General features: G+C 41.1%; 1 long non-coding RNA gene across 1 annotated transcript in view; it reads right to left on the bottom strand.

Annotated features, from left to right (window-relative positions):
- LOC118848454 overlaps nucleotides 1–24,510 on the bottom strand; it is a 59,443-nt gene extending 34,933 nt beyond the window's left edge. The window contains exons 1-2 of the long non-coding RNA XR_005010253.1: nucleotides 24,258–24,510; nucleotides 20,600–20,808 (exon numbers count right to left, since the gene is read on the bottom strand). This is a non-coding gene — a long non-coding RNA (uncharacterized LOC118848454). The remainder of the gene's footprint in view (nucleotides 1–20,599; nucleotides 20,809–24,257) is intronic.
- Between the last annotated feature and the right edge of the window lie 2,486 nt (nucleotides 24,511–26,996).

Genomic DNA, 26,996 nt, shown 5'->3' with positions numbered 1-26,996 from the left:
CTATTGTGCTATAAGAAATAACAAACTGGATAGTTTCAGAAAAACCTGGGAAGACTTATATGAACTGATGTAAAGTGAAATGAGCAGAACCAGGAGAGCATTGTACGCAGTAAAAAGTAATACTCTAAAAATGATCAACTATGAAAGGCTTTGATCAAGACAATGATCCAACACAATTCCAAAGGACTCGTAATGAACAAATGCTATCCACCCACAGAGAGAGAACTGATGAACTCTGAATGCAGATTGAAGCATACTATTTTTTCACTTTCTTTATTTTTGTTATTTTATTTTGTTTGTATTTTCTTTTGCAACATGGACAATATGGAAATATGTTTGGCATGACCTCACATGTATAGCCAAAATCAAAGTGCTTGTCTTCTCAAGGAGAGGTAAGGGGCAGGAAGGAGAGAGAGAATTTGGAACTTAAAAGTTTAAAAAATGACTTTTAAAAAATTTACATGTGATTTGGATATAGTTAATGAAACAAATAAAAATAATTTTCAAAAATTAATACTGTTTTCTACGAACTTCATCCTATAGCAAGTTTTCCCCCATTGACCTTCAGGGCTTGGAGAAAGATCATGAAACATTAAGCCATCATTAAAATTAAGTTCAATAATTCCTAATGGAATGTCACCTTTGAAATAGCCATTAAAGTCATCCTGCCTCATAATTTGATATAGTCCAAAGTATATGACTTCTACCTTGTCCACCTAACAGCCCATTGCCCCAAGAGGAGAGAAGTCCATTACCCAATTCGCCCTTACAACCTCTGCTCAACCCTACTCTATAGAAAGACATGCTGCAGAAACATGTTGTTTAATTTCCTAGGTTGGTCATTAGTACTGTATACCATTTGGACACCTGGATAAATAAAAGCTCAGGAGAGTAAAATGTGCAAATATTAACAATGGGACGCTTATTCCTTCAATTTTGATCTAATATAGATTTTTTTCGTAAATGATAAAAAGTGTCAAACTATGCCACTTTTAAAAATAATAATAGTTGGCATATGCTATTAACATAGCACATGTGTGCCAGACGCTTTGCCAGACACTTCAGAAATATTGTCTCAGGTGATCCCCACATCAACCCCGGGAGGTAAAGCAGGAGGGGCTTTACAAATAGGCACTCGTATTGTCTCCATTATACAGTGGAGGAAACTGAGTCAAATAGAGGTTAAGTGACTTGCCTAAGGTCCCACAGCTAGTAAGTTTCAGAGGCCAGGTATGAACTCAGGTCTTTATGACTCCAACTCCAGTGCTGTAGCCACTGTGCCACCTGGACATGTCAAAATAACTCACATTTAAAGAGAACTTTAAGGTCTTGCATATGCTAACTCATCTAATTCTTACAACAATTTTGTGAGATAGTTGCTATTATTACCCCCATTTTACTGGTGAGGAAGCTGAGGCCCAGAGAAGTTAAGTGACTTGCCCAGGGTCACACAGCTAGTAAGTCTCTAAGACAGGATTCAAACTAAGGACTTTCTGACTTCAAGTCCAACATTCTATCCACTATACCACCTAGCTGAAATTACATAAAGAATCGTATAATTATTTCTTATTTTTAACTATTGTATACATTTTATTTTTAAAATAAGTTTTATTGGCACATTTCTGTAGTACCTGGAGACTAAGGCTAGTGGATAACTTGGACTCCAAAGTTCTAAGCTACAGTAGAGCTAAAGACAGTTCAGTCCACATTAAGTCTGGTCCCAACATGGTGAGGCTCTGGGAGCAGAAGGGGCCAGCCAGCTGACTAAGATGGATCAGAAACAGGTAAGAAACAGATAAGATCTAAACTTCCATGCTGATCAGCAGTGGGGATAGGACTAGGAGTGGCCACTGTATTTCTAGCCTAGGTGATATGGAGAAAAAGAAAAAAAGAAAGAGAAGGGGGAGAGAAAGGAAGGCAGGAAGGAAGGGAGGGAGGAAGGAAGGGAGAGAGGAAGGAAGGAAGGAAGCAAGGAAGCAAGGAAAAAGTTTTATGGATATTTTCTATTTTCACATCATCGCTGTTGGATATAATTCTACCTTAAAAACTGAACTCTATTACATTAAAGAAAATGTCATACAAAATAACCAATATAGTGACCATCTGTGACAATGTATGCAACATATGCCCTCCTTATCTCCCACCTCTATGCCAATAAGAGGAAAGTATGTTTTACTATTTATTCTCCAGGACCATAATTGGGTTTGACTTTCTTTTAGTGATCTTTTCACTTACAGTCTTGTAGTTATTGTGTAGATTGTTCTCATGGTTCTGATTATTTAACTCTGCATTCATTCATATATATCTTCCCATGTGTCTCTGGATTCCTCATAGTGGCCATTTTAATGCCACAACAATATTCCATTGCATCCATGTACTGCAGGTTGTTGTCTTTCTCCAATCAATAGACTCCACAAAAAGGTAGCTACCACATTAGTTAACATTCTTCCTTTCAAAGGGATTTATTACTACAAAAAGAATATGAGGCAACATAATGTAAAAAAGTGAGAACCGGTCTCAGAGTCAGGAAGACCTGGGTTTAAGTCCTGCCATTAACACATACCGGCTGAGTCACTCTGGACAAATCACTTGATGTCTAAGCAATGCTCTAAGACTATAAATACTGGTCAGTCTGCATTAGCAGAAGAAGTTCCTCACTGGGAATTCCCTACATTACTGAAATCATAGGTCTGGTTTAAAAAACAGAAGACTCCTTGAAATCATCTGAAGGACTTCCTCACTAGATATTTCCCTTCTACCCTATTGCAATAAGAATCCCTCAATAGCTACATATCTCTGCCTCTTCCTAGCCAGCAGGGCCCTGCCTTTCAACCTGTGATTTCAAATAACAATAATGATAAGGACATTTCTATGGTGCCTACTCTGTGCCAGGCACTATGCTAAATGCTTTGGAAATATCATCTAATGCAATTTGTAACTATGCCCAAAGGGCTATCAAACTGTGCGTACCCTTTGATCCAGCAATACCACTGCTAGGTCTGTATCCCAAAGAGATCAAAGAAAAAAGGGGGGAAGGACCTATTTGTACAAAAATATTCATAGTAGCTTTGTGTGGTGGCTAAGAATTGGAAATCAAAGAGCTGCCCATCAATTGGGGAATGTCTAATCAAACGATGAAGAACTGCAAATGATTCAGCTATTCTTGGCAATACAACGATCCAAGAACTAATGATAAAGCATACTCTCCACCTCCAGGGAAAGAACCGATATTGTCTGAATACAAACTGAAGCGTGGTGTTTTTCACTTCCTTCCTTTCATTTTTTTTTTATTTGAGTCTTCGTGTACAAAATGACTAACATGGAAATGTTTTACCTGTATCAGATTGCATTTGAAACTCAAAACTTAAAAAAAGAAACAAATATGAAGAAATTGTTTTAATATGTAATGGGAGGATAAAATATTATATAAAAAACAAATATTATCTCATGTGAGCCTCACAACAACCCTGGAAGGTAGATGCTATTCTTATGCTCATTTTACAGTTGAGGAAACTGAGGAAAGAAGAGGTTAAGTTGCTTGCCCAAAGTAACACAACCAGTATCTGAGGCCAGATTTTTGACTCAGAACTTCTTGACTCTAGGCCCAGCACTCTATCTACTGAGCCACCTAGTTGCCCTTATTCATTTCAATTTTATGATGTACCACCTATGTACGAGGCAGTGCTAGTCCAAAAGAGAGAGAGAAAGATATGGATTGACCAACTCCATGGATTGTCCATACAACTTCATCTCATAGTCTGTTCAACATATATTAGTCATCCATTTGATTTTTCCTATGTCAATAAGAAGTTTTTCCTGCATGAAGAGGCAGTTGGGTTGCAGTCAATTGGAGTGAGAGAGACCTGAGTTCAAATTCTGTCTCAGGATAGTTCTGTGACCATGAGCAAGTCAATTTAACTTGTCCGTGCCTCAATTTCCTCGTCTGTCAAATGGGGATAATGATAGCACCTGAGTCACAGGGTTGTTATGAGGATCAGATGAGATAACACATAAAGTGTTTTGCAAATCTTAAAGGATGACATAAATGCTGCTATTATTGAACAATTAGAGGGAGGGGATGGATTATAGCTCTAATTTAGGAGGCTCTGCAATGCTCTGAGACTGTGTGCAAACAGTAGGATGTCATTTCCAAACAGGAAAATCCAGAGGACCTCCCACCTCAGATACGTTCTATAGAGAATCTCTTTTCCTTTTGGAATGCATGCTGGATGTTCTCCATGATAGCAGCAAACACCTTGGGTGAACATATGTCTCCGTGTTTTATGCCTCATTGGATATTAATTATTGGAGGGGGGGTGGAACAGCTATATCACTGGTTGTATCTTTCAAGGAATCTTGCCTGATTTGAACATATGAATGAGAGATGCCTCACTGGAGGTGTCTTTAAAGTAACTTTTAGATTTTGCTTTACTACATCAAATGCTTTTTTAGTAAAAAAAAAATGTCAATCCCCATGAGATCTTGTATTTCTATGTCTTTTGATTAACTGCATAACTGTTGCAATAGGGGTCTGGCATATGCCCAGATCACCTATGATAGAGTCACTCCCGTGAGAGACTCTATCTCAAGTCATTGTAACATGCAGCAAACCCGTTAAAATCATGAAAAGTATATTCTGCTGTAGAATGTCACTAGCAAAGCCCTTCCTGTTTCCTTCTTATACTTTTACTGAGGATATCCTCAATACACATACAGATTATTCTCATAAAGATTTTACAGAGATGGAGAAAGTAAGTTAACAACAGTTTGGTTGTTGCCGAGATTTTCTCAAATTTCTTTTTTAGGTCCAAGATTTTTTTCACTTCTATTTTTCAGATATCTGGAAGATGATGTAACCTCAAGCACTGACCTCCTTGTGGATATTTGGTCAGATGCTTTTTCCATCTCATATTTTTCTTGAGGGCCTTTTCTAATCCCTAATGAAGCACACTCATTGAGGACCGCAAGGTGGAGTCCAAATATAATAATAATGATAACAAATACAGCTAGCATTTACATAGCTCTTTAAGGTTTGTGAAGCACTTTACAAATATCATCTCATTTTATCATCACAACCCCGGGAAGTAGGTGCTATTATCATGCCCATTTGACAAATGAGGATACTGAGGCAGACAAAGATTAAAAAGCTTGCTCAGTGTCACACGGCTAATAAATCTCTAAGGCTTAAGTTGAATTCAAGTCTTCGTGACTCCAAGTCTAGCATTCTGTCCATCATGCTACCTAACACAGTAAAAAAAAAGTTGTCATTAATGAAGAAAATTTTATTATAGAAATCTTGTTTCCATTTTTCATCTGTTGTCTTCCTTCTAGCCATATTCCTAAATGAATTCTTTTAAATGCTTTTATATTTTTTGTTGTTTAGTCATTTCAGTAGTGCCCATCTCTTCATGACTTCATTTGGGATTTTCTTGGCAGAGATACTGGAATGATTTGCCATTTCCTTCTCTAGTTTACTTTACAGATGAGGAAACGGAGGCAAACAGGGCTTAGTGACTTGCCCAGGGTCACACATCTGGTAAGTGTCTGAGGCCAGATTTGAACTCATGAAGATGAGTCTTCCTGACTCCAGGCCCAGCATTCTATACATTGTGCCACCCACCTGCTTTTTTTTTTTTTTTTTACAAAATCACATTATTTGGTCATGCCTTTCAGAGACTGACTAGTCTTTTCAAGAGTAGAGTCTTGACAAAAATAGGAGGAAAACAGATGGGTCACAAATTAATAATTGGTTATTAATATATAGTATAATATTAATTTCCATCATTCCCCACTTTGATTCACTCAGAAATAAGTAGAAGAATAGTATACTGGATTAAATATTGGAAATTGCGTTCTGCTTCCAATGACCCAAGCTTGTCTCCAAAACTAAGGTCTATTTTTTCCATCTTTTTAATGTAATAGCATGAAGTGGGGGAAGGGAGTGCCATAACCAGTGCCTGGTCCTATTCAGAAGTCAGATGGATGATAGATAGGCAGACAGATAGATAGATAGATCGATAGATAGGCAGATAGATGGGTAGATAGATAGATAGATAGGCAGATAGACAGACAGACAGACAGTCAGACAGACAGAGAGACAGATAGATAGGCAGATAGATAGATAGATAGAGCATTTATTAAGCAATTACTGTGTGCCAGGCACTTTGCTAAGTTATACAACTACAGGCAAACAAGATAGTCCCTGCCCTCAAGGAGTTTATATTCTAATGAAGGAAAGCAACAATAAATGAGAGCTGGAAAGGGAGAGAGAAAGAGCATGGTGAAGGGGGCTTGGAAGTGGCCTGGAGGCTCAGGCCATAGCAAGAGAAGACAAAAGTTTACCTATCAGCACTGAGGGACTGTAAGGCTGCATCTGAGTTACTGTTACAGAGGTGGAGATGATGAATTTGAGGAGAGGTCGCATGGAATAATAGAATAAGGACCCTGGGTCTATGCCCATTTGAATTTGCCCAGATACTACAGTGTAATCTAGAGTAACTTCCAAGCTCCATGTACCACCCTCCGACTCTGAGAGCTGCCTCTCACTCCTTCGTTCAACCCCATTGAGTATAATATCTGTTTCCATCTATCTGGGCTGTGAGTTGGTGTTTCCATCAATTAGTTGATTGACTTCTTCATGCTTCCCCTGCCTCCCATCCAACAAGAGCCTTTCTTTGCCCTTTTATGCCATTGTGTTTCCTTTATAACACTTATGTACTCGCGTATAGGCTTTAATTAGAATAGTAGAAATTTAATACCAAAGTGTCTGGAACTTATATGCCCCAGCCCATTCCCCTTAGGTCCTTGCCTGCCCCTAGTGGCATGCAGAACAAAAGCCCGGACATTCAGTGTCACCTCCTTCTGTGAGCAGTGAGCAGGCAAGGGCATTCATCAAGGGCTTTTCACTCATGACAAAGGTCCTTAAGTAAATCAGCATCTTTTGAGGTGATACAGAAACAGATACTCTGGTAATGGTCTCAACAGGTTGGTTGCTGGTTACCCTTCATTCTCGAAGAGGACCAAAGTGATATCACTATGCTAGAGTCAAGTTTCAATATGTCTGACTGTGACTAATCAGACCGATATGATCTCAGAATATTCTACCACAGGTTGGGCACAAACAGTGCATGTGAACACTTGGCGTGGATTCTCTAAATTTGCACATCTCTTGTTTCTTTTGAGCTCCTTCAATTCTGCTTTGCTCATAGAGCACAGCACCTTCTCTGATGAGGGCATGCCATGCTGAGCAGTCCTATGCAAGTGTTCCGCATGTCATGCAATCAATTCCAAAGTTCTCAAGAGAGACCTTGAGGATGTCCTTGTTTGGCTTTTTCTGACCACCACATGAGTCCTTGCTGTGTGTGATTTCTCCATAAAATAGTCTTTTTGGCAAGCATACATTTGGCATTTGAACAACATGTCCAGCCCATTGGAGTTGTGCTCTCTGCAATAGAGTCTCTCCTAAAAATAGTACGAATTGTGGAAGCAGGGCAATAACCCAGATCATTTTCTTTCAGTATGTCACGTATTTATTTCCAGATCCCTAGTACTATCAAGAACATACATATTTTTTTTTCTCTCTCGTTGTTGTTGTTGTTGTGGAGTCATGTCCAACTCTTCATGATCCCATTTGGGGTTTTCTTGGCATAGACACTGGAGTGGTTTGCCATTTCCTTCCCTAGCTCATTTTACAGATGAGGAACTGAGGCAAACAGGGCTAAGTTAATTTGCCCAGGGCCACACATCTAGTGTCTAAAGCCAGATTTGAACTCATGAAGATGAATCTTCCCAATTCCAAGACCAGTGCTCTATCCACTGTGCCACCAGGTAATTCTGAAGAACACAAACCACTTGGCTATCCTAATCCTGAGAGACTCTTTCCCATGAGAAGGTCGCCCACTTCCCATTCCACTCTCCATGTTCCAATTTATCTCTTTTAAATCCCCCTGCTTCCTGCATCAATCACACATTCTCTCTCCACATTCATATTCTTTTTGTGACACTGTACGGCTGTGAGTCATACAGTCCTACAGTCTCTGGAGAATGAAAGTTGGGAGTCACTCAAACGGACAATAGAATGGTGTATGGTAGGTATGAGGAAGCTAGAGAATATTATCAATAAAGAATTATGCAGAACATACTACATGAAGAATGTCACAAGAAAATGTGTGAACAGAAAATGAAAGGGGCCAGTCATTTAAGGGATAGCTGATGAGCAACTAACATGACCCATTAGTATCTATACAAGGTCAAGGGAGCTAAAGATAGACCCCTTATTACGAGACAGCATGGATGAGAACTGCATGTGATGTTTTACAGGATGAATGACAATTTGCTCCACTGGAGTCAATACCTTCATTGATGATATCAGAGATCCATCAGAATTCTGAAGTCTTGTTGTTATTCAGAAACTTCAGTCATGTCTGACTCTTTGTGACTCCATTTTGAGGGTTTGGGGTTTTTTTTGGCAAAGATGCTGGAGTGCATTGCCATTCCATTTTCCAGATCATTTTATAAATGAGAAAACTGAAGCAAACAGGGTTAAGTGGCTCACCTAGGGTCACAAAGCTAGTAAGTGTCTGAGATTGGATTTGAATTTGTGAAGATGCATTCCAAGACCAGTGGTCTATCCACTGTGCCACTTAGCTGAAGTCTCCAAGCTAAGAAGTTTTGCAGAATCTCAAAGTTCAGAAGAAACTTAGAAATAGGCAGTGTGGTAGATATAATGGAAGGAGCATTGATCCATCTTGGCCTCAGTTTACTCATCCGCAAAATTAGATGTTAGACTCAATGACCTTCATGGCGCCTTACAGTTCTAAATCAATGGTCCTACAATCCTATAATTCTATGACTGGAATTAAAATTCCAACTGTGCCATTTACCACATGTGTGACCTTAGGTAAGCTACCTAACCTCTCTGGACCTCAGTTTCCTCATCTTTAAATGAAAGAGTTGGACTACATGATGGCTAAGGTTCCTCCCAACTCCGTCAGACAGTAAACATTTATTAAACACCAACTATGTTCCAGGCATTGTGCTAAGCACTGGATAGCACTAGATTTATGATTCTAGTCAAAGGTAGGCCTGAACAAAAACCCTTTCTGCAATATCCCTCCTAAGTAATCATCCAGGCTCCACTTAAAGACCTTCAGTAATCTGAAACCCACTGTCTCCCAAAGAAAGGCATTTCACTTTTGGACAATGCTAAATACTGAATTTTTTTCTGTATTTTAAATCAAAGTCTACCTCTGATACTTCCACCCAATGCTTTTGGTTTTGCCCTCTGGAGCCATCTAATCCCCCTGCTACAAGATAACCCCTCAAATATCTCACTCCCTTCATAAAATGTCATACCTCCAAGCTGAACACCCCCAATTCCATCCATTGATCATCACATAGGATATCCTCTAGTCCTGTCACCATCCTTTTGTGGATGCTTCCTATTTTGTCAACGTCCTTCCTAAAACATGGTGATTAGAATATAGTACCATACTCCAAATGTGATCAGACCAGAGTAGAGGTCAGTGGGACTATCTCCTCCCTCAATCTGCACAGATGTCTCTTTGAATGTGTAGTCCCAGATCTCATCAACTCTTTCGGGGCGCCATATCCCATTGTGTACTCATATTCTAGTACATTAAAAACATCAAGTCATTGTCACACAAACTACTGTCTAGCCATGCCTCCCCCATCCTGTACTTGTGCAATTGATTTTTTGAACCCAAATGTAAGTAAGACTTTTAATTGTCCCTATAAGATTTCATCTGGTTGGCTTTGGCCCATCATTCTAGTCTTCTGAAATCTAGGTGGCACAGTAGTATATAGAGTGCTGAGTCTGGAGTCAGGAAGACCTGAGTTCAAATCTAGCCTCAGACACTTACTAGCTATGTGACCTGGGGCAAATCACAGCTACAAACTGCCTCAGTTTCCTCAACTGTAAAATAAAGATAATGATATCACCTTTTTGTTCTGTCATTTCAGTTGTGTCTGATTCTTCATGACCCCAGTTGGGGTTTTCTTGGCAAAAATACTGGAGCGGTTTGCCATTTCCTTCTCCAGCTCATTTGGCAGATGAGGAAACTGAGGCAACCAGAGTTAAGTGACTTGCACAGGGTCACACAGCTAGTTAGTGTCTGAGACTGGATTCGAACTCAGGAGAATGAGTCTTTGTGACTCCAGGTCCAGTGCTCTATCCATTGCGCCTCTTAGCTGCCTTAATAGAACCTGCCTCCCTCAGTGTTATTGTAAGGACCAACTATGATAATAATTGTAAAGTGCCTATCATGGTGCCTAACAAATAGTAAGTGCTCTATAAATGTTAACTCTTATCAATATTGTGCAGCTAAGTGGCTCAGTGGATAAAGTGCCTGGCCTGGAGTCAGAAAGACTCAAATCAATCCTCAGACACTTACTAACTGTGTGACCCTGGACAAGTCATCTAACCCTACTTGCCTCAGTTTCCTCATCTGTAAAATGAGTTGGAGAAGGAAATGGCAAACCCCTCTAGTATCTTTGCCAAGAAAACCACAAATGAGGTCACGAAGAGTTGGATATGACTGAAATAACTCGACCACAACAACAATTATTATCTTTTTAGACTTTAGCATCAGTTATACTTCTCACTTTTGTATCGTTGGCATATAGAAATAGCATGCCGTCTCTGCTTTTCTATGTCATTGAGAAAAATGTTGAGTAGAGCAGGGCCAAAAGCAGATGCCTGCAGCCCTCCACTGAACTTCTTACAAGTCAGATAAGTAGCTGCTACTCACATCACTGCTTTCCTATCTAAAACTTAAGGGTCAAATGTTTTTAAAAATAGCTCATGAAATTATTCTGATAGGACTGCTTCTAATCTGCTTAAAACATTCTCATATCTTTTCATTTGGAAATAAAAAAGAAATCCTCCAGGCTCCCTTGAGATTACTTGTAGCCTTAACTATGTTTAATATCAGCGCAAGGGCTCTAAATCCTTAAATCATCTGATCTGGCAGCAAAGCCGGCGTTTCTAGAACTTTCACAGAATATAGAGCCAATATAGAGAGGCTCACATTCACTTCCGGGAGAGACATTTTTGGTTCCAGTCTCCAGGACAGTTTGTCATCCTGCATGTCACAACCTCATTTAAGGTCACAGAAGTTGTGAAGCAAGGCTGGATTGTGTATTCTAGACACTTGTAGCCCAGCCAGAAAGCTGGCCTCACAGACTAATGATCAAATGCTTTCAGCCTGTGTTCTCTGAGCTGTGCCTCATTCCTTAAGTGGTATGAAGGCCAGTCTTTTCGCCTTCATCCTAATGATTAATGAAAGTGTGGTATGGACCTAGAGACACAACATGCTCTGAGAGTTAAACAGCAATGTGGAAACTCTAGGAGCAAGGCTTCTAATTCTACCATCTTCTTGGCACAGTGAATGGACAGCTGGCCTCACAGACAGGAAGACCTTGGTTCAAATCCTGCCTCTGACCCATGCTGGCCCTATGATCTTGGAAAAGTCACTTAACCTTAAAGTACTGTAGTCTAGGCTACAAGTTGCAAAAACAATGCCTACTTGCATTATAGAGTTCCCTTGTCAAGTTGTTCCTGATACCAATGAAATCACAAGTCTGGTTCCTATCCCATCCTATCCTTCAGAAAAATTGTTTAAACTCCCCAAGCCTCCATTTTCCCTCATCCTTGGAGTATGGCTGACAATACAAATATCCTTTCAATATATATATGAATTCTCAAAACGTTGACTGCAAAGCAGAATTCCATCTGTCAAATGCTACAATAATAAAAATCATTTTGGAGGCAGTAAGGTTAGTGGAATGAGGGTGAGGGAACTGAGTAAGGAAAACCAGGCTAGGATTAATGGCCTTCCCAACCCTGCTTAGGTCCATGCCATTCGGAAAATTTGCACAAGACAGTGAGAAGAGCCTGTTTCTAACCTCTATGAATGGAGCGATATTGCCAGGCAACAAATCCTTTGCTTTTACTCCTCATAGAGCACCCCAGGGTGTCAAATTCCACTGCTAGAGAATTAATTAAATCTCAAAACAAGATCCATCAGCATTAGTAGTCACACTCATGATTCAAATATTTTATTTTAATTCTTAGAGGATGGAATCAAAATTCTCCCTCTCCTCCCACTCCCGTTGAAATTCATTACATAGACAGCTATGGCCCACTGTGTGCCAAATATTGGGCTGGCAGGCATGGGGTATATAAATATAGAGGCTACGGTGCAGGTCCTCAAGGAACTTGCAGTTTAGTAGCAGATACACAGGACCTTAAACTAGTGTCAGAAGGCAAGAGTAAGACCAACGAAAATCCAGCTCAGGGCTGAGAATCCCACCCTGCAAATGAACAAAACTCATTCCTTGTAACAGAAAGAATCCACAGACATCAAGATAAAGATTAGGTTTCATTTTTTATTCCGAATCCTCTGATTCAATTTCACCTTACTACAAATCCTAGGCTGGCACTATTAACTCTCTTCTATTACATGCCATCCTCATCCTTATTGACCCAGACTGCCTTGTGGATATTCCATTAGATTGGGTTTTTTTCCCCAAAAATGGCCACCTGGACAACAGGGGTAAGATATGCATATGTAAATATGATACAAAAGATGCAAAAAGTCACATGAACTAAATGATGGAGAAAACTAAACCCAGAGTGTTTTTGGAAAACTACATATACTGAATATCTCCCAAGGTGAAATTCACTTGCCTATTTACCCAACAAAATTACCTGCCTCCAAATACTAAACTATGCAAATTCATCCTTTAAATTATTGTTCAGTCATTTTTCAGTCGTATCCGACTCTTCTTGACCCCATTTGGAGTTTTCTTGGCAAAGACACTGGAGTGGTTTGCCATTTCCCTCTTCAGCTCATTTGACAGATGGGGAAACTGAGGCAAACAGGGTTAAGTGGCTTGCCCAGGGTCACACAGCTAGTAAGTATCTGAGGCCAAATTTGAAGTCAGGAAGATGAGTCTTCCTGACTCCAGGCCTGGCACTCTCTCTACTGTGCCACCTAGCTGCCTCATCCTTTAGACAAATAATTTCATTTCTCTTTTTCCTTTTCCAATTTTTTGCTTTATTTTCTTTTCTCATATTTTTTTAACAGCCAGCCACTTTCTAATGCTTACTTAAGACAGTGTCTGGCAATGAGTAAGGGCTTAATAAATGCTTTTTTCATTCATTCAAACTAAGCCCTAATAATCATGCTTTCAGTGCTAAAAGGCTATCTTCCTCTGTTCTAATTTCAATAAAATTATATTTTACGATCCTTTCTTCTGCTTTTGCCAACTTGAGTGGCATTAAATTGGCCAATGGGCAGCATAGTAACAGCTAGCGTTTCTATGGCATTTTAAGGGTTTGCAAAACATTTTACATATGCTATGTCATTTGATCGTCACAAAAACCCTGCATTTTATAGTTGAGGAAACTGGGATGTGGTGACTCGTCCATAGCCATACAGCTAATCTTAATTGTGATTTTAATGGTGTTTTGTAATTTAATTTTTAAAAGACCCCAAAAGTCTTTTAGGGTTTTATTTAATTTATGTATCCAAAATGACCTTGCAAAGCTAGTGGCTAAACTCGATAAATCAAAATTAGTACAGTGTGGATGGAGCACAGGACTCCTAAAAGGGAGCATTCCAAAATATCGGTTGGTATATAATGGCAGAGAAATGCATTAAACGGAGAAATGCCCTGAGTATTCCTTAAGAATGTTGTCAGCAGGGGTCAACAATCAAGGTAGCTGGTAAAGTCTCTTGCAAAGGTCTCTGAGTCCTGAGTGCAACCTAATGATCGAGCCATTAGAGCATTTTAGAAAAGAGTTTTTTGCTTTTGTTTTTCTTTAACAACTTCCTAGCCCAAGTTTTGGCATATTCAATCCATCACCGACCCCTCCTTGCTGATCCTGCTGCCTGGCTTGATTGGTACTAATTGTAGAGGAAAGTGTAACCTTCATAAAAGATCGATTACTTCATTGTCTTGAGAACGCATGGTCCTCTCAACCTTTGCCAAAGAGACAGGCTAACACAAATCCTGTTGTCTCCTTCTCCTCTGCACCAGCTTGAGTCCTCTGAGCAAAGCAGGACTGATAGAAGTAACACAACAGTTTGTGAGGCCATCTGCCCAGTGGAAGATCCACCTGCCTCATCTCCTTGGCTCCCCTCTCTGTCTCTCTTTGGAGACCCTCCTCACCTGGCATTGTTTCTGGAAGCAAATGGGCTCCCTGTTGGGGAGCTCAATCTGTCACTCTCAGTGTTGACAAGGCTTTAACAGACTGCCCTTTCGAAGAGCAAGTCTGTCTCGGACAGTCTCTCCATACCAAGGGAAGAAGTAGTCGTTCTCTGGCCTAGGTAGTTGCCTTATGGTCTAAATAGCACCCCCATCCCCACCTACTGCCCCCTCTCTCTGCAGCATCCAAAACACAAAAGATCAAGGAAGGTTTTAAATGCAGAACCATTCCAAGTTAATGTGTTTGTGCAAGGCCTTCAAGATTCAAACCTCTCAGTCCCACTGTAGACATATTTATGTAGCCTGGGGCTGCCTCAGTCTGTCCCCTCCCTCTCAGCTACATGCAGCATCTCATTGGAATTATCATCTATTCAAATTCACAGCTCCAACCAAGCCCCTACCAACATCTTTTTTTTGGAGTCAGGAAGTTTTTTGTTGTTGTTGAGTTACTCTTTGTGACCCCATTTGGGGTTTTCTTGGCAAAGATACAGGAGTGGTTTGCCATTTCCTTCTCCTGCCCATTTTACAGATGAGGAAACTGAGGCAAAGATGGTTAAGTGACTTGCCCAGGGTCACACAACTGCTAAGTGCCTGAGGCTGGATTTGAACCCACAAAGAGGAGCCTTCCTGACTCCAGGCCCAGGGCTCTATCCACTGTGCCACCTACTCTGCCCTGGAGTCAGGAAGACCTAGGTTCAAATCTCACCTCTCTTACTAGTTGTATAACCCTAGACAAGTCTTTCTGTGTCTCAGTTTTATACCTGCTAACCTCTATGGTCCCTTCTAGCTTTAAATCAACTGTACCACCTTGCTACAGAACCACAAGATGATATGGAATTGAATCAGGGATGAATTACTGTCAGCACCAATTCCCATATGGCTACCATCCCCAGCATGTGCCCTGGGAGCATTAGTCAGCTCTCAATTAACCCCTCTGTTCTTCAGTACAGTGAACAAAGGACATAGCAACTTATTGACAAATAGTTTCTAAGGGTACTGAAAGAAGGTGAAGCCTAGGCTATATGTTGACCTCTATTGGCACTGTAGTCATTTCAGCCACCCTCACTAGCCCCAGCGTGGCCTAGACACAGTTGACATTTATCCCCATCGTTCTCATCTTCCTATGCTCTGACTCCCTGATGAAACTCCCAGCTTTTTTAATTGTGTGCAACGGAAGCTTGCATACCCAATTAGAGAGACTGAGAGACGTCACCATGCTGCTAGTGCAGCCCATGAACTGGCTTGTGGCAGCAATATCCCAAAGAGAACTGCCTCCAATACAAGGGGTTCTCTTGGTCTCAAAGACTTTGGGAATATGGCATCTACTTACAGGCACACACATTCCCTCATTTATGTTTATCAGGTTCTAGGCCAGGGGTTCTTAATCTTTTCTGAGCCATAGATTGCTTTGGCAACCTGGTGGCACCTTGTCAAAATAATGTTTCTAAATGTATAAAATAATCATTATAACATAATATGATGTGATATGACGCGATGAGAGCAGCAAGGTGGTTCAGTGGATAGAGCGCCAGGCCTGGAGTCAGGAAGACCTGAGTTCAAATCTGGCCTCAGACACAAGCTGTGTGACCCTGGACAAGTCACTTGAGTTTGTTTATTTCAGTTTCCCTATCTGTAAAGTGAGCTGGAGAAGGAAATGACAAAGCGCTCCTGTATCTCTTCCACAAGAAAACCCCAAATGGGGTCATGAAGAGTCAGATACAACTGAAGCAACTCAACCACAGAAGTGACGTCAACATGACATGATATAACATAAGTGTTCCACACTACATAGGAATATAAAATAATCAATTACATTGAAATAGTTACCCAAAAAAGCACTCCTGATCGAAGTTATGGAGGAAAGATATTCTTTCTCTAAAGAGAAATAATTTAGTTAGTAAAAGGCAGAATGGTGGAGTGTTCTTCACTGACCCTAGAGTCAGAAGACATAGGTTTAAGTGCTATGACCTCCGTCAAGTCAATTTATCTCTCTAAGCCTCAGTTTCTGCACCTGTAAAATGGGTATACCATAAACTGTGTGTGAGGATGAAATAAGGTTATGTAATGCTGTCAAGCATTATGTAAACCTTGTGAGCTGCAAAGTGCTTTACAAACGTAAGACAGTTTTCTTATTTTAAGAAAGGCCACTCATTCTAAGAGTCACGTAAGAGTGGCAAGTGCCCCTTCGCTGTCATCGGGAAAGGTTACTTTCCGTGTCGCTGCTCCCTCAGAGATCTGAATCTACTTTATCACCTCTCCAAGACGGTGAAAATTGTTTCATATCATGAGCTTCCTTCTAAAATGAGCCATTTTTACCCATGTGGGTAAAAAGCAGGACAGGAGAAAGAATTCTGGCTCAGCAACCGAGACTTCAGTTTGAACCCTGGTTCTACTTCTTAAGTACCTGTTTGATCTTGGGCAAGTCACTTAACTTTTCTGAAGTCTTTCCCGGTTCCAACCACTACCACTAACTCCCCTCCCCTGTCCTTCTGAGATTCCCTTCTATTTGCACAGCAGACATCGTGTGTATATATGTGTGAATATGGTTGCTATTGCTGTTGTTCACATATTCTATCCTCCATTAGAATGTGATCTCCTTGAAATCATCAACTAACTTTTAGTTTATTTAATTTAATTTAATTTAATTTATTTTTCAATTGTCAATTGTTGATATGGAGAAAAAGAAAAAAGAAAGAGAAGGGGGAGAGGAAGGAAGGAAGGGAGGGAGGAAGAAGGGAAGGAGGAAGAAGAGAGGGAGAAAGAAGGGAGGGAGGGGGAAGGGAGGAAGGAAGGAAGGAAGGAAGGAAGGAAGGAAGGAAGGAGGCAGGGAGGAAGGAAGGAAGGAAGGAAGGAAGAAAGGAAGGAAAGAAGGAGGGAGGGAGGAAGGAAGAAGGGAGGGAGGAAGGAAGGAAGGAAAGAAGGAGGGAGGGAGGAAGGAAGAAGGGAGGGAGGAAGGAGGGAGGGAGGGAGGAAGGAAGAAGGGAGGGAGGGAGGAAGGAAGAAGGGAGGGAGGGAGGGAGGAAGGAAGAAGGGAGGGAGGGAGGAAGGAAGAAGGGAGGGAGGGAGGGAGGAAGGAAGGAAGGAAGGAAGGCAAATATTGGAGAGGCTTTGGGAGAATAGGCACATTGATACACTGTTGGTGGAACTATGAATAGGTTTAACTTAAAATTTGGAATTATACACAAAAAGTTATTAAACAAGTGCATGCCCTTTAACTCACCTATACCACTACACCCTATGCCCTAAACAACAAATTTATCGAAGAAATTGGAAAAGGTTCTAAATGGACTGTCTTCCTTTTCTTATTCATTCGACTTGACTTTGGAGACCAAGAATCTGAATTTTAATTGTGATTTTGTTACTTATATTGCCTATGTATCTTTGGGCAAGGTATTTAATCTCTCCGGGCCTCGGTTTCTCCATCTAAAAAATGAGAGAATTGGAATAGATCACCTTTAATATTCCTATCTAGCACGTAGCACAGTTTTGTATGTTATAAGGGCTTAATAAATTTTTCCTTCATTCATTTCTAGCCATATGATATCTCTCCCTGCAGTTATTGATGGCATAAATCGCAAAAGAAAAAATATGCATTGATTTGAGCCACAAATTACAGTTGTGGCTAGCCTTTTTTGCCTTGTTTTGAGGGGTCTATGTGATTGTTGCTATTACTTTATGGGTGCAAAATTTGGGGAAACATAGAGATGGCTGAGTGGAGACTTGGTCTTAACAGCCAAACCAGTTAGTGGTGTTTTTCCCCATGGTAGTTTAGGGCCTTCTATGGATGGCTGAAGACTCCTCTTCCCAGGGTTGACAATTATATGGAGCAGGCCAATGAGTAATATAGGTCTCTGCCATTGATTACCAGGTATTATAATCCAATAAATATTATAATATTTATAATAAATAATCCAATAAATATTGTAATCCAATAAAAACGAACACTGGACTAAGTGTCAGCAACCCTGGATCTTGGTCCAGACTCTGCTGATTTACTTAGTGATCTTGGGTAAGTCATAGGATTGTAGATTTAGAGCTGGTAGGTATCTTAAAGATGATCTACTCCAACTCCCTTGTTTTACAGACAGGGAAACTGAGAGATTAAATGTCTGGCCCAAAGACACACAGGCAATATAATTAGCAAAGCCACAATTAAAACTCAGATTCTTGGACTCCAAAGTCAAGACAAGTCAATGAGCATTTATTAAGCACCTACTATGTGCCAGGCTTTATGCTACACACCTGCCAAAGAAAGGCAAAAACAGCCCTTGCCCTCAAGGATCTCAGAGTCTAATGAGGGAGACAACCTGCAAATAAATTTAGTACAAGCAAGATACATCCAGGATTAATTGGAGTTACTCTCAGAGGGAAATCTAGCATTCTATCTGCTGCCCTGCTCTGCCTCCCTGCATCACCTAATTTTCCTGTACCTCAATTTCCTCACCTATGGAATAGGAATAATCCAACCCATGCCAAAGTTGTTGATCCTTTTTGCATATGTAAGTTACTTCAGGCATCTGAAACCCAGTCAAGCTCCCTACTGTAGAAAACAGCACTTGCTGATTTCTTCTCTAACTTTCATATGGTTAACAAATGGCTTGACCAAACTTGCTTCTGAGATAATCTTCAGTTTGTTCTTCCCTTTACTTTCTGAGAGGATGTCAAAAAACATTATTAGCTCTTGTCTCCCTTTGCAAGGGAGTGTATTTAATTTTTTTTAAACTGCATTAATTTCATACAGTATTAGGTTGGAAAGTGGACTGTTTATCTCCTCTGACTACAGATTAGGGAGAGAGAAAGAAAGCATCTGTCTGCTGAGCACAAGTAGAATCAAAGGATACATGGCCCCAGGCTTCCAAGGTTTTCCAACCCTTCTTCCCTAAAGGAAGGGCTTTAAGCAAAGGATTGAGACCCACTGGCTGGTACTGCTTTTGAGGGGCTCCTTCAAAGGCTTTAACTATCTGGTCTTTGGGGTCCCTTCCAGGTCTGAGATTCTGCTCTTACTCTGATCCTGAGATGCTCTGGTGGGGCAGGGCTCCTTCTCTTTTCATGCTCCCTCCCTCTACCCTGATCCACCAAGCCAGGCACTTCAGAAGCTGTGGAAGCCATACAGACAGGCTCCAAGTTGTGAATTTAGGACTCTGATAAGTTTGTACAGTGGTTTGCTGTTTTATCTATTGAAACTCTCCCATAACGTCCTTATTTCTCCTGGGTCAGTTGGTGCCTTCTGAGGAACTACTTCAGAGTTGCCAGTCAATGGTAGTTAGGTGGTGCAGTAGATAGTGCTGGGCCTGGAGTCAGGAAGACTAGTGTACTCAGACACTAGCTGTGTGACCCTAGGCAAGTCACTTAACACTGTTTACTTCAGTTTCCTCATCTGTAAAATGATCTGGAGAAGGAAGTAGCAAATAACTTCAGTATCTTTGCCAAGAAAACCCCAAATGAGGCTACAAAGAGTCAGACACAACTGAACAAGAGTGATGCTTTACATTTATGTCATAAGCAGCTTGTCGTAGAGGGCAGAATGCTGGATTTGGAGTCAGGAAACCCTGGGTTCAAATATCACCTCAGATATTTATTAGCTGTATGACAGTGGACATTAACCTCTATGTGCCTTGGTTTTCCATCATGGGTTATTGAGTAGCTTAAGTTAGATGGTCAGTGTAAAGTGTTTGTAAACTTTAAATGTATGTGTGTGTGTGTGTGTGTGTGTGTGTGTGTGTGTGTGCTCGTAAGATAGAGAGGGCACGTGCTGTAGTGTATATTAAGACTCAACTCTGACATGTTCTGGCTATGTGATCCTCTCTGAGCACATTCCTTGACCTCTTAGTGCCTAAACCAACTCTCTAAGCCTCTGAGCTGCAGAGCAGATATCCCCTGATATGTATGTATATGTGTATGTGTCCATATCTCTGTGTGTGTACATACACATATGTGTCTCATAGACACGCATGGGTGTATACATTGCTTTATCTATATACCTATTTTATAGATATATGTACATGCATATACACATATATATGTACACATACATCCACAAATACATGTGTGTATGTGTGTATACATTATGCATATATAATTCATTATCTTGGTAAGTATTCAAAAAGCTCTAAATATCTCACAGATTCCACAGATGGCAGATACATTTCCCATTTTAATACTGTGGAAAGTCAGAAACACAATGGAAAGCCATGTTCAGGGTTATGCAGCGAGAATTTACAGCGGAACAGGGCAGAGAAGCTGACCCTCCCACCTCATCCCTTTCCCTGTTGGAAAAGACACATCTAGTTCACTGTCTCAGTGGCATATTTTCATTTTTTCGTCTGTTTGACTCCTGCCTTGCCCAATTTTTCATCCCAAACTTTACCTCTGTCAGAGTTAGCAGGAAGGGGCCACTGCCTGACAGGAGGTGCTGCCCTTCAGTCTCTCATCCAGAGCCATCTCTTAACGTAGCTCCCAAGGCCACCACACTTGCTTCCATCCGAGGGAGGGCATCGCGTAGGAGCCAAGGACATTCAGTGCAGAGCAGACTTGAAGGTTCTTCTCCTTGCTGTGACTGTTTTCTGTTATCACACTCTGACAAAAAAAAAAAAAAACTTTAGGGAGGCCCCTGGTGCCACGGATGCTTGAACTGCCAATGTTTTGACATTTTTTTTTCCCTTCTCAGCCATCCTTCCTGCGGTCTTCCCTGGTGGAATAGAAAAAGAAGGCGGTCCAAAGCACTTCACACTGGTAAAGGTTTTCACAATTGTGTATTGCTGCCTGATTCTACAGCCCTTAGGAGCAGACCAAGGACCAGCCCCATCCCCCATTTTACGGATGGAGAAACCAAGACATAGAAATAAATTATCCCTGGCTTTGAACTTAAGCTGGAACCTTGGACCATGCTTCTAAGGTAACACTCCCCTACTGTTGTGGGACTTCATTTGACTTAATTGAGCTAGTTTTGCCCACAAAACTTGCCTACTTCAGAATGATCAAGGTCAGATATGACTCGTTGGCTCACACCAGCCAGATACAGAAACACAAAAGTGTCTGATCAGAACCAGAGATCAAGGCAGGCACTGATGAGGGAAGTAATCACAGAAAGCAAATGTATAGAGCAGAGATGATGTGTTCTTTGCTATCCTTAATATTACACTATGTTGGCATAATTATAATAACCAGCCTTGACCCTGAAGAAGAGTTGAGAAAATGTGCCTCCTTTCCTTCGTTACGGAAGTGGGGGACAATGAGAGCAGAATGTTACATGTGCTATCAGACATAGTCAACGTGTCCATTGGTTTTGCTGAACTGTTTTTTTTCTTTTTCTTTTAAAATGTTTGTTTCATGTTAAGACTTAGTGATTAGAGGTAGGTAATATATTTGGAAATGAATGGGATATGTATAAAAAGTCATCAGCAAAATATTATACATATATAAACACAAAAATGCAATATACATGTGTGTATGTATGTAAGTATGTATGTATTCCCTTAGCTGGTGTTGTATGCTCTGTGATGGTCCAATGTAATTATATACACCTCTGTGTGTCATAGTTCTTTTAGTAATCACAACAGAGGAGGGGGAAGGGAAGAGGGGAAGCTTCATACCTTACCAAACAGGAAAGCAGAAATCCAAGTAAGTCTCTCTTGTTTAGGTGGATCCTTCCTCTGAACAGGGGGCTGGCAAATCCTAACCCACCACACCAGGAGTGCCTAAATAGCAGGCACTGGCATACCAAACTAACTCTAGCCTTTTCATCTAGCTGGTCAAATATATATTGTTTAGAGGCCTCTTCCTCTGGCCTGTGTCCTGCTGTTCATTTTGCTCATTTCGCTTCATTCTTAGAATTCTTTTCGAAGGCTTCTTCAATTTTGTGATTTTTTTTCCTGAATCTCTGATGCTAACTAGCTGGTGACTTTGACCAAGTCATTGAAGAGCCCTGAAATGACAGAGTAAAATGGATTCAATTCAATTAATATTTACTAAGTGCCTACTATGTGTATGAAACTATGCCAGGTGCTGGAGATAAGAAAACAAAAATGAAACAGCCCTGCACTCAAAAAGTTTACAATCTACTTCCTGGATACAACCAGAGGTGTGCTGATAAATGTTTAACAACTGGCTCTCTGGGGAGGAAAGGGTAGTCATGACACACTTTGAAGTTTTATCTTCATTATTAATATTTTTCCATCACTTTCTGAAGTCAAGACAATGAGCAAAACAATAAATCAAGCCTTGGTTTGTAGCATTTGCCATTTTCCCAAATACTTGCACTGAAAATTTAACAATCATCTTTCACAAGTCAGTTCAAGGGGCTTCCGCACAGGTCTGGGTACAACACAGGTTGTATTTCATGTCTGAGGACTTGTATGAACTACATCCTATGGACTACAACTCTCAGAAGGCTTTGAGACAAAAAGTACAAGAATCCTGAAAGTGACATTCCAAGAGTTTGTGAATGCATGGAAGTCATCACGTATAGACCTTCAAGCGGAAAATTAGAAGGATCAAAGGACAGACAGAGGAAATAGAAGTTGACCACATTACCATCTTGTTCCCAAGAGGTAGGAAAATGCAATGGGTAGGCCCTCAAGAATCTTCATTGCCAATGCAAATATGAGTGGAACCCTAGCTTAAGTACCAATGTGTTCACAGCAGGACAACTAGGCCTGAGTTAACCACATAGATAAATAGACAACAGGTGGGAGGCCTAGGCTTCTACAGCCACTCAAACCAAAGGAAGAAATTGGTGCTAATTGATGCCCGGCAGGGGTCAGGAAGTTTTCATTAAACCAATTAAATTTTTGTTTCTTTTACCCCTTCAAAGGGAGCAAGAGAGAATAAGATTCCTCCCTATGGGAAAGCAGGGAATTAAGATGGTTGCAACTTCTGAGATATAGGCTGTTGTTTGTTTTTTTATTCAACTTTTCTCTAATCCAATTAAACTGCTTACTAAGGTTATAATCCTTTGCACAGATGTTTGATCAACATAGTCCACTGGGAAGGAATGCAATGTGAAAAGACCCATAGGATGCAAGCAAATGGATTAATCAGTTAACATTTATTAAGTGCCTACTATGTGCTGGGCGCTGTGCTAAGTGCTGGGGATACAAAAAGAGGCGATATATAGTTTTAAAACAAAAGATAAAATTAGTCATATTCCTAGATGAAGAGGACCCAGGGTTAACATGACAGTATAGGCAAAATATGAGAGAAATTGACAGTCATCCCATTGATAGAAGACCATACAAATACGCTGCTACAACATATTCCCATAACATAAACAAATAAGTAATTACAAGCTCATATGGGAAGGAGAGAGCACTAACAGCTGAGAGGATGAGGGAGCAGTGACACTTGAACTGAGTCTGGAAGAAAAAAAAAAGATTCTAAAAAATAGAAAAAGGAAGGAATACATTCCTGGCACTGTGAACTTTACGTACCCTCTAAGGGCCCTCATAGGGCAGCTAGGGGTACAGAGGATAGAATGCCTGGCCTGGAGTCAAAAAGACTCATTTCCCTGACTTCAAATGGGGCCTCAGACACTAGCTGTGTGACCCTAGGCAAGTCACTTACCTCTGTTTGCCTCAGTTTCCTGTAATCTGCAAAAATGAACTGGAGGAGGAAATGGCAAACCACTGCCATGTCTTTGCCAAGAAAATCCCAGATGGGGTCACAAAGAGTTGGACATATCTAAAACAATTAAACAACAAAGGGCCTTCCTTATAAAGCTAAGATTTTATGTTACTTGGAGGTGAACATGATTTCAAACTTCTCAAGGCACTTCAAGAATATCTGAGCCTTGAAGTCAAAGAGAGTTCAGATTTCTTAATAAGTTTTTTAGTTTGTTCAGGTAAAAGAAGAGCCATAGTCCCTTCAGACAAAATGATGAAGAAAGATTCATTTGTCTTTCAGGTCTGCCATTTTCCCTTTTCTTGACTTTTCCTCGCTTCCAGCTCCCTTTCCTTACTCACAAACTTAAAATAATAGTTCCTCTCTGACTCTGTGATGTTGAGATATCGTCTAGTTCATACACTTACCTTGGGATAAGGCCTTGCTTTAGGCCATTCCAGACAGCAGCTGCCTTGGTCAGGAATCCCAACGTTTTATTAGCCTTCACTGTCAGGAAATGCTTTCTTCGATTGAAACTTCCTACGTCTTCCTGTGGCTCTAATTCATGTATTCTCGTTATAGCTTCAGTCAAGCTGAAGAAGGTATGAGCAGAGCACAGATCAAATGAGAAAGCCCTGGGAGTTTTGGAGCACCACGAGCTCAGTGTATATCAATACAGTGACCAGCAGCCCAAAAGACTAGTGTGAGCTTAGGTTGCATGGATAGAAACACAATGTACAGAACAAAAGAGATTAGAGGCTAACCATGCTTTGCTCCTGTCAGACTATATCTAGAATAGTCTTGTGTTTAGTTAGGGAGAGTACAGACAAGCTGGATTGCATCATGAGGGGAGTCGTGAATCAGAAGAGGAAACTCTAGACTGCCAATGCAAGGAACAGTTGAAAGAACTGGGGATGTTTAGTGCTGGGAAGAGAGAAGACAAGTTGTCTGTGCTGAATGGGGGTGGGGGGTGGGGAGGGGAGCGGGGAAGGGTGTGAAACCTGTCTTCTGTATTGGAAGGTTTGGAAGGGTTGCAGTGGGGAGGTGGGGGGAGGGGAGGAGAGAAGAGGGGAGGGGAGAAGATGTGAGGCGAGGGAAGAAGCATTTATATAGTAACTAGTATGTGCCAAGCACTGTGCTTTACAAATATTCTCTCAGTTAACCCTCACGACAAGATCGCAAGGTAGGTGCTCTTATTATCCCCATTGTAACAGAAGAGAAAACTAAAGCAGACAAAGGGTAAGCGATTTGCCCAAGGTTACATAGCTAGTGTCTGAAGTCAAATTTGAACTCAAGTCTTCCTGACTCCAGGCCCAGTTCTCTGTCCACCGTGCCACCCAGTTGGACTAGAGGTCCCTTCCAACTCAGATATTTTGTGTTTCTATGAACACCAAATCCTAGAAAATAGCCCTTCATCTACGTTTGATACATATCCAAAAAAAGTTACTGATTCTTCCTCCCCCTAAGTAACTCCCATATAGATTTTTCAAAAACTGGCTAAAGAATCCTAGTCATCAGGGTTGACCTGTTTCTATGGGGAAAGATAGATCACAGATTTAGGGTTGGAAGGTACTTTTTTATTGTTCAGTTGTTTTCAGTTCTGTCCAACTTCATGACCCCATTTGAGGTTTTCTTGGCAAAGATACTGGAGTGGTTTGCCATTTCCTCCTCTGGATCATTTGACAGATGAGGAAACTGAGGCAAACAGGGTTAAGTGACTCACTCAGGGTCACACAGCTGGTGTCTGAGGCCAGATTTGAACTCAGGAAGATGGGTCTCCCTGACTCCAGGCCTGGCACTCTATCCGCTGCACCACCTCACTGCCATTGCCTGACAACTCTGAAGTAGGTCCTCAGAGGCACCAACTGACCCAGAAGAAATAAGGAGGTGATGGGAGACTCCGGAGGTTTCAAACACAGGTGGCAGCGCTCACCAGTGTGGCCAGAATCAGATTAAAGATCCTCATATACACTACTGCAATCCAGTCTCTTCACTTTTCAGATGAAGAAGCTGAGACTTTTAGTAGTGTGCCTCAAATAGAGTAAGTGCTTAATAAATGCTTGCGATTTGACTTCCCCAAGATCATGCAGTTGGGTCCGACTCTTCGTGACCCCATTTGGGGTTTTCTTGGCAGAGATACTGGAGTGGTTTGCCATTTCCTTCTCCAGCTCATTTGACAGGTGAGGAAACTGAGGCAAACAGGGTGAAGTGACTTGCCCAGGGTCACACAGCTAGAAAATGTCTGAGGCCAGTTTTAAACTCAGGTCTTCCTGACTGCAGGCCCCGAACTCTATCCACTGCACCCCATAGCTGCCACACTCTCAAATTCCCAGGGTAGCCAACACAAAGGCAGAGTTTCTAAAAACAGCAGGTGCCTACTGCCTCTTTTATCCCCACTGGAAATGGACAAAAAATTCAGTTTCCCAGAGGCCATGAAGCAAATGCTTCATTTACCTTTAGGCTCCTCCAATCCATCTTCTTTCTCGAACTTTTAATTAACATTGTATTTCCTGTCCAGGCCATCTCCAAGCTCTCCATGTGTCTTTAGTTACATAGCTCAGGACCTTGCATACTCTAGGCACTGACTGGAGTCTGACCAGGACCTTTGTTAATGGGGAGAAAGGTCCCTTTCCAGCTGTAGCAATCTGATCTTAGGATCCTCCCAGCTCCTCCATGTTCTGCTCATATCTATCCACTCCTTTCTATCCCACTATCTGGATCACTTGACTTCCAGCCTTCCAGCAGGAGACAGATGCCTATGGCAAGAGTGAATCTGATAAGACTCCAAGCATATGACATAAATCTCTAAGAAACACAGGCTTCATTACTTTGGGTGCTCATCGTACAGGAATCATTGTTTTGGTTTTTGTTCTGCTCCAATGTCACTGACTAACTGGATGTCACTATGACAGTCACCATAGAAATGCACAGATGGATTTTAGCCGTCCTCTGCTATTTTTCATCACCAGTTAAATCCCTCCAAAGAGTACCAGGAGACCATGTGCTTCGTTGGCTACAGATGTGAGCACCGGCTCCTCTCCCCACTCCCTACTGCTCATTCTAGGGATGGAGGGGAGGGTAAAGGGGAGAGAAGAGTTTTTTATTTTTGCCTTAAGGTTAGATGAATTGTTTTTTTTCTTTACCATTTGAGGAATAGTTCTCCTCGG

The sequence above is a fragment of the Trichosurus vulpecula genome, chromosome 4 (genome assembly GCF_011100635.1).
Source record: "Trichosurus vulpecula isolate mTriVul1 chromosome 4, mTriVul1.pri, whole genome shotgun sequence".
NCBI classification, from domain to species: Eukaryota; Metazoa; Chordata; class Mammalia; order Diprotodontia; family Phalangeridae; genus Trichosurus; species Trichosurus vulpecula.
Note: the sequence above shows the minus strand (reverse complement) of the source record. Positions and strands in the feature narration are given on the sequence as shown.